This window comes from Halichoerus grypus, chromosome 11 (genome assembly GCF_964656455.1).
Source record: "Halichoerus grypus chromosome 11, mHalGry1.hap1.1, whole genome shotgun sequence".
NCBI lineage: Eukaryota > Metazoa > Chordata > Mammalia > Carnivora > Phocidae > Halichoerus > Halichoerus grypus.
In genome coordinates, this window is record NC_135722.1 from 32,047,010 (window position 1) to 32,060,409 (window position 13,400).

General features: G+C 37.9%; 1 protein-coding gene and 1 non-coding gene across 2 annotated transcripts in view; both read right to left on the minus strand.

Moving 5' to 3' along the window:
• ANO3 (anoctamin 3) overlaps positions 1 to 13,400 on the minus strand; it is a 272,413-nt gene that overhangs the window by 50,592 nt on the left and 208,421 nt on the right. The window lies entirely within an intron of this gene.
• LOC118541306 (U2 spliceosomal RNA) lies at positions 6,612 to 6,797 on the minus strand. Its single transcript, XR_004920048.1, has one exon. It is a non-coding gene; the product is annotated as a U2 spliceosomal RNA (small nuclear RNA).

The window sequence follows — 13,400 nt, forward strand, 5'->3', positions numbered from 1 at the left end:
AGGACAGGGAGCATATTAAACTGCCTTAATGTAAAAGTGAAAATGCTTTAAAAATGAACATGTATAAAGGGAAAGCCATTTCACTTAGAAGGATGTGTCACTATAAATATAGATGTAGATGAAGATACAGAAATTTATAGTATATATTGTATATATAGTATAAATGTTTATATATTGTGCATTTATGATAAGTTGCTAGATGAATCCGATATATAATAGTTCTATATACATAGTGTCCAAAAGAATATTTACCAAAGTGTTAACACTAATTGTCTGTGGAAATGGATTATGGAGCACATTTATTTCCCACAAAGTACACATTGTACAAGAAGTACAAACCACCTATGTTCTTTTTACCCCTCCGTGTGTACAGTTTATCAACTCTTCTCCCGGTCCTGTCAAACTAGGTTGGGGATGGGGCAGGAGGAGGCCTCCATTGGAGAAGGGCTTTTTGTGAGCAGGGTAAAGCCAGCTTTCACATGAGTCATGGAGGTAGGAGGAATATTATGGAAAAGCTGAAGATGATACTGCATACTTCTGTTCCTTAGCAACTATACATTGTATTTATTTTTTTACTCCTGCCTCTCTGACTATGACATACTTTACTTTAAATTTCAAAGATACACATGCTGCCACCTTGAACTTCCATTTATTTCCTCATGTCCATTTCCAATGGCTTTTCCTTGTGATCCAAAGTCAATGGCACAGAGTGACAGAATCGTCAAGTTATGCATCTCAAAGAGGTTAGATTCTTTTTTAAAAAAATAAAAAGTAGGCTCCATGCCCAGTGTGGAGCCCAATGCAGGGCTTGAACTCATGACCCTGAGATTGAGGCCTGGAGCTGAGATCAAGGGTCAGATGCTTAACCGATTGAGCCACCCAGGCACCCCTCAAAGAGGTTAGATTCTATATGTAGTTTGTTCCAATTATGTATTTCAAATTTATAGAAAACAAGGCCCAGAGTGGTTGACGAGTAACACTGGCCTTGTTTAGAAATCTGCCAAAGCATCTACAACGCTTTACTACACTTTTTCCTATATCTGCTTTTTCCTACACTTGAAGTTCAGTTTCTAGAGTGCCTTTTTTCCTTAGCATTTGTAGTGCTTGGCACACTGACGTGTTCAATAACTGTTACATTGAGCTGAATTATTGAGTGGAATCGAGTGATTTTGATTCTTACTCCTGGTCACGTGCTCTTTCCATTATTCCAGGTTTTCAAATTATGCTCCATGGAGATATGGAAAGAGAGTCCCTCACCAGGGAAGTCCATTCTATATCTGTTTTATAATTTGAGCCATCAAGTTCAATTTTATGTGGAAAAATCGTTATTACTTAAAAAGTTTTAAAAATGACTTCACTGTACTTTAGCGGGTGGGGGCTCATGGAGATGGAGCCGGGGAAAGAGGTCAATTCCGGACACAAATGAAGGTAAGTATGTCCGAATATGGAGAACAAAAAGGAATTCCAAGTATTGTTTCCCTCAGAAGAGATAAAGATTTAAAGCCTTCTCCAAAGAAGACCTGGCTGAAACAACAGTTTATCAGAGCAAGGCTTCTGAGATTGCCAATGTAGATAACACCCAAGTACCACTAAAGACTGTCTTCCATTCTCCAGATTTATTTTCAGCAACATCCTGGAGCATAATGTGCCTTTCCCACAGAGTATTGCGACATCACTATACATGAGGTAGAAATAGAAACCTCGCAGAACAGGTTCTACAATTAGCAGGAGCCACGAATGTGGAACACTTTACATTTCCATGCCCAGAGAAAGCTACCTTCTTTCTTTCTTTCTTTTTCCAGTTAGCACCTTACAAAAATGTAATTAATGGAATTCCTTCCGTCAGTATAAAGCAGGCTAATCAATATAAGGAGCTTAAATATGTGTGATGTGACAGATTCTGAATATTTGGGCTGAACGGTACTAGACCCAAGCACACGTGGAACTGGTTCGTCAAGACTCGCTTGTCTTGTGAAATTTCCTCTTTGTCTAAGGACATGCAGTCTCTCTCTGACTTACTTCCAATTTCCCTCCCCTCCTTCTTCCTCGCTAACAATATTGAGTAAAAAAGAAAACAACAAATAAGTAGGTTCTAAGAACCTGGGAAGGCCAGCATTTGAACCCTCAGTACTGAAAATCTTCACCAATTCCTAAAATCAGACTTGATCGTTTTTCCCCTAGCAAAACTCATTTAGAAATAAGAAGCTACACAGAAAGAGCATGATGTTCTACTAAAATCCAGTGAGAATTCTCACAACAATCTTGACCAGAACAGACTCTTAACTTTGATGTTAAGAGTCCCTCTGAAGGTAACTCTTCCGTCTGTCACTTGATGTGGTATCAGAGGCCACAAATACAAACTTGTCAGCTTTGGCCGTATATTTTCATAAAATATAATGTAACCTTTTAAGCACAGGATTAATTTTTCTCAGGCCCTCTCTTCATCTTACCACCCAACTATTTGATACACTTAAATTCCTTAATTCTGTTGAACATTTTCTGATTACAAATGTAGGAACAGCAGAAAGAAACAAAACAACACACAAAAAAACTGGAACACCACCTTGTCTGATTGACTTCTGAAATACAGGGGTCTAGGGGTGCATGCTCCATAGGAGGCTTTCAGTAAATCCATGCTGAGTGAATTAATTAAAACCGTAAAGGAGAAACTAAAAGTCACTTACAATCCCAGCATCGATAAGCAGCTATAATTAGAATTTTGCTAATTCCATCCAAGGTATTTTTCTTGAACAGTCTATTTATGGTTGGTATGTTGCCAATACTCAAAGGTATGGCCATACTGGTTGTCAATTTATGACTAAAAAAACGAAAAGCAAACTCATAACTGAGTCTCCTGACTTGCCTCACACCCCTCATGTGCGGGTCTGTCCTTCCCAGGAAAGCTTCAGCAGGACAGGATACCTGTCCAGGTTATCCCCAAAACAGTTCGGGACCTCCAACAAAGTGCTCCAGAACTGAGGTCTGCATTCATTCTGACTAGCCAGGGCCAGAGCCCTAAACATTGTTAAATAATTGCCTTTTCACCTTATAAGCATCCCTTGTAAGCATCCCTCTGGAATTGGGTACAGTTCAATTAGAACTGTTCTTGGCACCACAGGTGAATGAGAGTCACTATAAAAGAAACGACTAACTTTGCTTTTATTATAAACGTCGTAAAATTTATCTTCTTGATCAAGTTACAGCGATCCTCAAAAAAACATCTAGGAAAGGCAATGTGGTGCTGGAGAGAGAACATGGCTTGGAGTAGGAATGTTCTGGGTTTGAAAGCTGCCTATACGCTTTTCTAATTATGTGACAAATGCCTTGGATGAATGTCTACATAATGAGAACCCTCCATTTTCACAACTTACAGTGACAACAGTAAAATCATCCTCACAGAGGCATTGCATGAATTAAGTGAGGTACAGTTTGTAAGTGGTCTAATTACGCTTAATTCATTTTAATAGTATAATAAGTTACAATAACCAATTTTTTTCAATATTCTGTTAGTTGTTATACATAGGAAACTTTACATAGACAAAGTTCCTTGTTCTACTGCATAAGGGATATACAATATAAAATATACTTTATAAAATTTAAACATATTGTATATCTTCCTGCAGGAAAAATAAAACTATTGTCATTTATTTATATTTCAACTGATTCACAAATTCAGTCTTGGTCAGTTTCCACATACTTTCTTTTGCCCATAACCTAGCAAATGATTTATATTGTTATTTTTCTTCTTTTGTATTTAAGACTGTAAAACTGCTTCTAGAGTAAATAATTCAATTCAAAACTTACTGTTTTTGAGAACATATTTGTCTATTCCTATAGAGAGCATACAAAAAAGTGAAAATGAGTTGCATCATATTCCCAAAGAGGAAGAAGAGAAATAGCCTTTATTGAGCACTTAAAATGTCCCAGACTTTGTGCTAGCTATTTTTAAATTAACCAGTACCATTTCCACAACAACCCAGGTAAATACAAGGTTATTAATCTCATTCAGTTGATAAGCAAACTGAAGCTCTTGGAGGTTACGTTACCTGAGGAAGATATTTGGCTGAAACTCAAATCCAGATCCAAATGCTGACCTTTTTCAATGCCAAAGGAAAAATTACTCCAAACATGGTTTGGGACAGAATTTTTCGAGCTATATAATTTGCAACATCTTTCTGGGAAGAAATTAGCATCACAGATGAAATGTTTAAGAATATTTCTTTTTATTTTATTTTTTTAAGCAAATTTCTAAAAGACCTAAATAAGATTGAGAACTTCTGGGAGGTTGGCTGCTCATCCAGTCAGTGCTCCATCAACAGTCTAAAGTTCTTTGACTGTAAATCTTTTCCATTTTTGTTGTTGTTGTTGTTTGGCATCTAAAAATGATTACCAACCACTCTCTTTTCTTATAACTGCCTCTGCCAAGACAGAAATCTTTGCACTGATCTCTTAGAGGACTTTTCCTTTGCAGTAAAACTCTAATAAAATTTTGATACATTTTTTTTTTTAAGATTTTATTTATTTATTTGTCAGAGAGAGACACAGCGAGAGAGGGAACACAAGCAGGAGGAGTGAGAGAGGGAGAAGCAGGCTTCCCGCGGAGCAGGGAGCCCAATGCGGGGCTCGATGCCGGGCTTGATCATGACCTGAGCCGAAGGCAGACGCTTAATGACTGAGCCACCCAGGTGCCCCAATACATGCTTATAACTTAATTGTCTAAAAAGATTACTTTTTTTTATTGGACCACTATATCTGAATTTGTGGAGACAGACATGCAGAAACAAACTTAATGCTTCTTGGTCCACAATTCAAGCAAATATTTAGTCAAAGAATGATTGAATTGTGTATATTTATAATTTTGATGTGTCTAAAAGCTCCTGGTACACACAGCCAGAATCTCTGACTTCCTCAAATAGTGTGTGGTGGACTGGCCCTGAGTGTTTTTGACAGTTGACTGATCGAATGTTGAGTCAGGGATACATTTAGTTTGCGTTGAGGAAGATATATTTATGTGGTTTGCAGGCCACTTCCACAAGTTGTTCAGTAACTATTAGTTATCTTAATATAGTAATGAATTCTGAGGAAACTCCTTTTACTTCATACGCAGACTCAGGTGCCAGGCCAGTGGTTATATGGAAAGATGGCATGTTCTAGGGCGTCCAGCACTGATAAAGCAAGAGAAATAAGATCTGAGTACAGGAGACAGAAAATTATTTTTAAAATTTCAACTCATGGGGCATCTGGGTGGCTCAGTCAGTTAAGTATCTGTCTCTTGATTTTGGCTCAGGCCATGATCTCAGAGTCATGAGATCAAGCCCCACGTTGGGCTTCACACTCAGCGCAGAGTCTGCTTGAGATTCTCTCCCTCTGATCCTCCTCCACCTCACTCATATAAGAAATAAAATCTTTTAAAAAATTAAATTGAAACACGCCAGAGATCTTCTCAAATTTATATTAAAAATGCACAACACTACCAATAATGAATTATAAAGCTGAAATAAACTTTTCAAAGCTATCAATAAAAAAGACTTTCAATTAACCATGTTAGAGGAAAAGGAAAGACAGAATTGCTTTTCTATACGTTCTCTGAAATATTTTTAAACATCATATTAAAAGGTCATTTCATAAAACACAGAAAGAAAAGTAGGACAAAAAGCATTACAGAAATATGATAGGAAGTTAGCTAATTAAAATATTGTTACTTTTCTGGATTTTGACTTTATGTATTCAGAGATTTTAAAATTTGTAAATTTGTGATTTTTCCCAGTTTAGTTATTTTCATACCTCATTTTCTGTTCATATTTTTGTAGCTTCCAAAATTGCGTGTCTCCTTCCCATGAAGAGCTGTAATGTATCACTCACATATATGCCAGCCATCCTAAATGTTTCATACATGCTAACTCATTAAATCCTCACAACAGCGCCATGTACAAGAAACGATTTTTGTATTGCTATTTTACTGGTAATGATACCAAAGTTCAGAAATAAAGTTTTCCTGCCCCAAATGAACTTGACTGTGTACCCCACGTCACTCTGACTCCCAGGGTTACTGGCTTCAAATACTCATTCAAGGGGAGGGTTCCCAATAATCCTAAGTGTCCTTCTTTAAGGATTCTGTCCTGATTCCATACAAAAATTTCTTTCTTGTTCTGTAGCTAAGAGCTTCTAGGAACTGTCAGCTTAGTGAAACACAGCATGTTTTCATTGTTCTCTCCAAAGTGTTTAAGGTGCTTAGAGTCTAAATGGATGAGAAAGCCACTTGTCATTGTTATTTGGTGTCCATGAACTTGATTTCAAAATCCCCTTCAGGTCATGAATAAGTTTCCTTTCTCTTTTGCCCTGAGTTCTGAGCCAAGAAACAAATCAAGAACCTTCTTCAGAGTGTACAGATCTAGCCTTGGCATCTTATTCTCTCCTCACTCTGCCCCTTGCAAGGTCATGGCTCAGCGCTGAGGACACTCAGCAAATAAACTCTGTGTGCTGTTGCTGCCATAGTTATTATTTAGCTATTCTAACTTTCTAACCAGAAAAAAATGAATTAGAGATGCCCGGATTTTCTAATTATATGCCTTAATATTTTTTTAGAAAGCATTAATAAATCAACCTTTTCCTCAAGGTGGCAAAATAAGTTATATTATCCATCTGTCAGTTTTGCCATTTTATTATATTTATGCCTCATTGTAACTTCTTAAGTCCCTATAAAAATAAATTGCATAGTTGATAAACTGAGCAGTAGTCATCTAAACTGATAAGAACAGATACTACACTTGATCTTAGCCAAAAGGCCGAGAAGCGATGAGCAGTAGTCATCTAAAGGATTATACTTTGTAACGAAATCGGGGCTGTAAAAGAAGGAAACTTGAATAACGGTATATTCCATCATATAGGAATGAATCTGCTGTATGGCATTTCTGCACAACAGAGTATCATGTACTTGTTAAAGAGAGCAGTATCATTTTCCAGCAGGTTGCCACTTGCAAGGCTGAACAGTTGTTTTGGGTGCTAGGAATAAGAGGCTTCACTTCAGAATTTTTCTATGAGCAGGGGTCTAGAGGGAGCCCAGAACTCTCCATCTTAGCAAGATGCCTCCATGTCCATATCCGACACACACAACTCTTCCTCCTGTTATCACAGTTATCACAACTGAGTCCATCATGACTCAGTCACTGTGCTCCTTAATTCTGTTCATATCAGTTATCTCAAGAAGACCAAGATTTCCAGATCATCCCTTAACCCTCAGAGTTTTATCCTCTAGTTTCAGGGAAACAGACTGCCTTTGTAACCATCTCTCACTCCTTCCCAACACTTTGAGATACTTCCACTATATCCTCTTGTGCTCAGTGTCATCAACAGTAACTTATGTCCCCCCAACTTCTTGCGCTGAAAGTCGGGACACTCCTGAAACCCCAATTTCCATATGGCATTCTCAGGTAATAGCTATTTGTGTCCCATACCAGTTGGGACTGAAGATGAGGTGGTGAATTTCTTGCTCCTCATTCACGGACTTGAGTCTCACATTATATCCATACTTCCTACTACCTCTCCTAGTGGAAGTCATCTACCACTCCCTGGGGACACTTCCCTAGCTTGTCTTAAGATTTTCAAACTCTTGGCTTAGTGTAACTCTTTTCAACATGATTCCTAAAATAATTCTTTGAAACTACAATATACACAGATAATCTTTCTAGGACCTCGGTTCTATCTTCAAAGTTGTTTTCTCCTCGCCTATTTCACTCATCTACTCCCACAGCATACTTTTGGTCAATGACTGCAAACTCTCTAAAATCTCCAGTTATCATCTCCATCCTTCTAGCTCATTCCCTATAAACTCCAATTCCAACAACTCCTTGACCCAGATTTTCAATCCACTGACACTTGACCAAGATTTTTCAATCTTCAACCCCATCATATTTTGACTGTCCTTTCTGCTCCTGGTGCCCTCACTTTCTTCTTTAAGATGCTAATGGTCTGCCATTATACTCACCCACTTGCATACACCCTCAGAGCTCTAGCTCTTCTCTCAGTTTGTCATAAACTCATAGTTTGAACATGACCCTAGTTAAAAACAACACTCCAGGGGTGCCTGGGTGGCTCAGTCGTTAAGCGTCTGCCTTCAGCTTAGGTCATGATCCCAGGGTCCTGGGATTGAGCCCCACATTGGGCTTCCTGCTCAGCGGGGACCCTGCTTCTCCCTCTCCCACTCCTCCTGCTTGTGTTCCCTCTCTCGCTGTCTCTCTCTCTGTCAAAATAAATAAATAAAATATTAAACAAACAAACAAAAAAACAAAAACACAACACTCCATCTACTGTCCATCTGTCCCCATGCACACCATCACTGGAGAAAAAGACAGGTATGTTGGGTGAGTTGATTTGTTTTAAATTAATAATTTGAGTGGACTTGTGCCATGCTGTCATACCTTTTCTTTTCTCTTTTAACATCCAGCACATACACTCTTATCACTCTTAGGTGCAATTTTGCTGTCTACCTCATCATTAAAAATAAAGTATTCAGAAGAAATTACCCCCCAAAACCACACCTACCCACTTACCTACACTTGTATGCAATAGTGTCTCCACTCTCACTTGCTGTAACAGATTTATGAACTCATAGTTAAATCAACTCTTCTTGTAAACTAGCCCCCATCCCTTATCACCTGCTCTAGAAAATTGCTCAATGATGTACATGTACAATCATACAAAGATGCCTAAGAGATATCTTTAAGTGGAAGAAAAAGTTGATTTCATATCTGAAAGAGCCAATAATTGGAAGAATACTCTAGGTAGAAGAAAAGTGAGCTTGCAGATGTCTTATACTTAATATTTTCACTTTTTTTGGTTATTATTGTTAATTATATTTATTTGTTTATGTACCTACTCACTCATTTAATTCACTCATTTATACATTTATTGAGCATTTAGTCTGTGCAAGGAAATATTCTAGCTCTTTGGATAAAGCAATTAAGAAAGAAGACTAAAAATATTTGCTTTCACAAGCTTTCTAGTACAGGAACAGACAATAAACAACAAAAATAGGTAAAGGGTATGTTAAGTAACTATAAGTGCTGCCGGTAAAATAATGTGGGGAAAGGAGATTAAAACAGGTCAAGAAAGGAGGGTTGTAGTTTTTATAAGGATGACAAGGGAAAGCCTCTCTGTCAGGAAAAAAAATCAATTCAAATTGGAGAAGAATTATTTCATTTTTCTTTTCTTTCTTTTTTTTTAAAGATTTTTAAAGATTTTATTTATTTATTTGACAGAGAGAGAAGGAGCGAGCACAAGCAGGGGGAACGGCAGAGGAAGAGGGAGAAGCAGTTTCCCTGCTGAGCAGGGAGCCTGACATGGGGCTGGATCCCAGGACCCCGGGATCATGACCTGAGCCAAAGGCAGACGCCCACCCAGGCGCTCTGAATTATTTCATTTTTCACTCAATTACTATTTATTGAGCAGCTACTATGTGCCAAGGTATAGATACAAACTCAAATTTAATATAAGTGTTTCCATGCTTTGTTGGACTCATCTCAACTTCCGTTCACATTGATGCTGAAGCTTTAATTTCTGCCATCTCTAAACAAAAATTATTATAGTTATCATATAACTATAGTTATTGAGCCCTACCTAGTGTTTATCTACCTTACCTCATTGACTCCCCACAGGTGACCTGGAGGTAGGTGTCACTCTTGCTATTTTACAAATGAGAAAGCAGTCTTGGAAATGGGATGGTGATTAGGCAAGGTTATGAAACCAGTAAGTTGGCAAAGCCAGGATTCAACAAGAAAATTGTGAATTGGTAGCCTGAGCCTTTCCTTCATCCCCAGTGCTCTCTGGGTGTTTATGAGCCTGCAGTACCCAGCAGAGGAAGAGCCCCAGAGTTCTGACATTGAATGAAGATTCGGTGGGGCTACCCCATGCTAACAAAGCAATTCTGGTAACATATGCAGAGTGTGACTGCCTGGAATGGTAATGCTCTGAGGAAGGTCGTGTTTGCTTTCAAAATGTCTCCATCGCCTTTTAGCAATACTCCCCACTCTCTCTCTGGCTCTTTTTGTTTTGTTTTGTTTTTTCTTGATGGAACTGGAACGGGAGATAAAAAGGCAAAGGGAACTCCTCATGTGTCAGGGCCTAATTAACACAGAAAAATGCCCAATCAAATATTCTGTATCTATGAACAGCTTGAAGCTTAAGCATCATTTAGAAATCAGTGAAAATGTAACACACTGAATCAGTGGTCTTCAAAATTTTTGTATAAGCTTTAAAAATCATTTTGTAGAATTGTTTATCCTTTTGTATAATTTTATGAGGACATCCAAAATTTATTTTTTATCATATGTGTAGATATTTGCAAAAGATGTAATTTCCAGTGCATTATAAAAAACTGACATTTTAAAATATAACTTTTATAATAGTCTTTTATACTTAACTCATATCCCTTTAAAATACACTTGCTAGAAGCTCCTACTATTGTAAAATTTTAACTGTTTCATTGTAACTTTAAATCTACTTCTGTTTTCTGTTGTTTCTACCTCAGAATATTATCCTTTGTATCTTCTCATACTTCTAACAAAAAAAATTAGAAAATAAAACTAGCTATTGTCATTTCAGGAGTACGAAAAAGAAATTAAAATAATTTTTTAAATTTCTTGTGAACATGAGGCTCTTTTAAAAAATCTGGATTGAGTTATCATTATGATTAACAAAACAAGAAAATTTAGTCCAAAATTTAATAGACATTAAACATAAAATCTAAGATCTTATTATAAACACATCTCTTAAGAATATCAGTGGGCTTTTTGAATGTTTTCAATTGGTTCAGGTATCCGTGGATACATATTACTTCTTGTTACAATGAGAGGTTTCAACATCAACTCTGTGTTAATCCTTTGTCTTTATGAGGATATTTACTAAGCAAACATCTTCACATAAATGTGCAGATAGGAATGCAACATGTTTTGCTATGTTATGTTGTTTGCTTCTCTGAACTACAGCTGAATTAAAGTTTGTATGTGATTTATCATGTTTTTTTATTTTTTTCTCAGATTTTTTATTTATTTGACAGAGAGAGACACAGCGAGAGAGGGAACACAAGCAGGGGGAGTGGGAGAGGGAGCAGCAGGCTTCCCGCTGAGCAGGGAGCCCGATGCAGGGCTCGATCCCAGGACCCTGGGACCATGACCTGAGCTGGAGGCAGACGCTTAATGACTGAGCCACCCAGGGGCCCCATCATGTTTTTTTTAAATCAGGTTTTTACAACCTTCCTCAGCTGCCCATTTTATGTAGGTATGCATGCAAGTATGCACACCCGCATATATGTAAATGCTATGTCACAACTTGTACTTAACAAAGGGCATTGTTGTAGAATGTCCTTAGCAACAAAATGGAGCATTTAATCTTTCCATAAAGTTATTGTTAAATGAAGAAGACCATATTATAATACCACATGACTTAGGAAAAAAGATAAGCTTATGTTAAACAATTGTTAGCACTCATGAAAATAATCCCTCTATTTCTCTTCTAACAGAATATTGAAACAAATGTTACCAACCATAAGGAAATTTTCCAGCCATCAATTTCCATTGTATTTCTGAAGAATATCATTAAATTATCCTCAAATAATATAACCATGATGTCATTTGTTTTATTATTAATCAAATATTTGTTTCTTAAAGTGCCCATGCTCCTGTGGGGAGACAAAACATGAATTCAATTTATATTGTGTTTCAAACTCAGAACCTGCTATTAATGGATTTGATCTATGGCAACAAATTCCCTATATGTGGCCTCAGCGTCAGGCATGTGATGCTCTAGGATCTGTATACCGTGGATGCCATTTTGGATCCAGAACAATGTTTTAATTTTATTTGAGGCACGGTCCCAAGTTACATTCTGGTTCTATTTTCAAACTCATCAGTGAAATCATGTAACTTCATGTTCTAGTAACTCCACTTGTTATCTTTCCAGACAAAGAGAAGATATTACGTCTTCCAATAAGTATTGTGAGACTTAATGGTGTGAAGCAATTGGAGAGGGCCAGATGAAAGGTACCATAGCAGGTAAGTACAAAATCATTATGTAGGCATTGTACCATGTGTCATCTCAGCTTGTCTGGCTGACTAAATTGCCAGCTAGTTGTCCCTTATCGTTGAGTTCACCTGGAGAAACAAGGGCCAACATGGGATTGGTCTTACCTAGACCATGGTATATACTTGGGAATGTATCTCACTGAGACTTGCTTGTTTGGCAAGAAATTACTTCTTTTTTCTTAAAGATTTTATTTATTTATTTGACAGAGAGAGAGCACAATCAGGGGGTGTGGCAGGCAGAGGGAGAGGGAGAAGCAGGCTCTCCACTGAGCAGAGACCCTGATACGGGGCTCCATCCCAGAACCCTGGGATCATGACCCTAGCCGAAGGCAGATGTTTAACAGAGTGAGCCACCCAGGCACCCCAAGAAATTACTTTGAACTCCAACTCAGGTGATTTCACAAAGATTTCTGATCACAAGTAAGTGGGCTAAGTAACCACTGAGGCATTAAATGCATGCATACTTCTTATTTTATGACTTTACTTCCAGATGTGCTCATGACAGGGAGGGTAAATAGGGTTTATCTCTAGGGTCATTTCTAACCAATTTGTTATGGTTGTCAGGAGGGCAACGATGAAGAGGATTCTGGGGCCACAGGTACAGTCTCCAGAAAAGGGGTTCATGGGAGATGAGATTCGACTCTTACATAGTGAAAGCAGAGAGTTGTAGCAAAAGTACCTTGTAATTTCCATGCCTGGCATAGGCCATAATTACCATGGTCAGGTCAGAAAGTGGTAATGATATTCATACACATATCTAGGAAAATCCCTAAGGGCATGGCACACCCAACCCTGCCAAGTCATGTTCAGATCTCTAAGTAGACAGAAAATATTTTGTCAGTGGGATTTTTTCCTAGTAACTGACTAATCTGAAAATCACCAATTGAATTCTATTAAGCCATTGCTCAGTAACCAGTTGTTTGATTAAATTCAACTTGCTTTTCTTCATACCAGTGCAGATACAGCTTAAATATCCTTTGAGTAAACACTTCTTTTTAGGGGTTGGCTTAATTTCTAATCATATTCTGAAGGGGGCTTTGACTTCAGAAAATTTAAAACTATAGCATTACCTTGTTCTTTCCTGGGACCAATTAATGGGGCAGATTCTTTGCATTCAATGTGAAGGTCCTGTACTTTAGCTAAAGTTTCATTTTCTCTCCCAGCATTTGGAAACCTACCTCCTTGTACAACAGAAACTAAGCGTGAACCTCAGATGTACTGAGCTGAACGGGCCTTGGCGCCAGTCCCCAAATACTGGTGTGCAGAATATCCCAGAAAGTGCAGTTTCACTCTGCTCCCTTTCATAAGCTGTGGAAGGAAGTA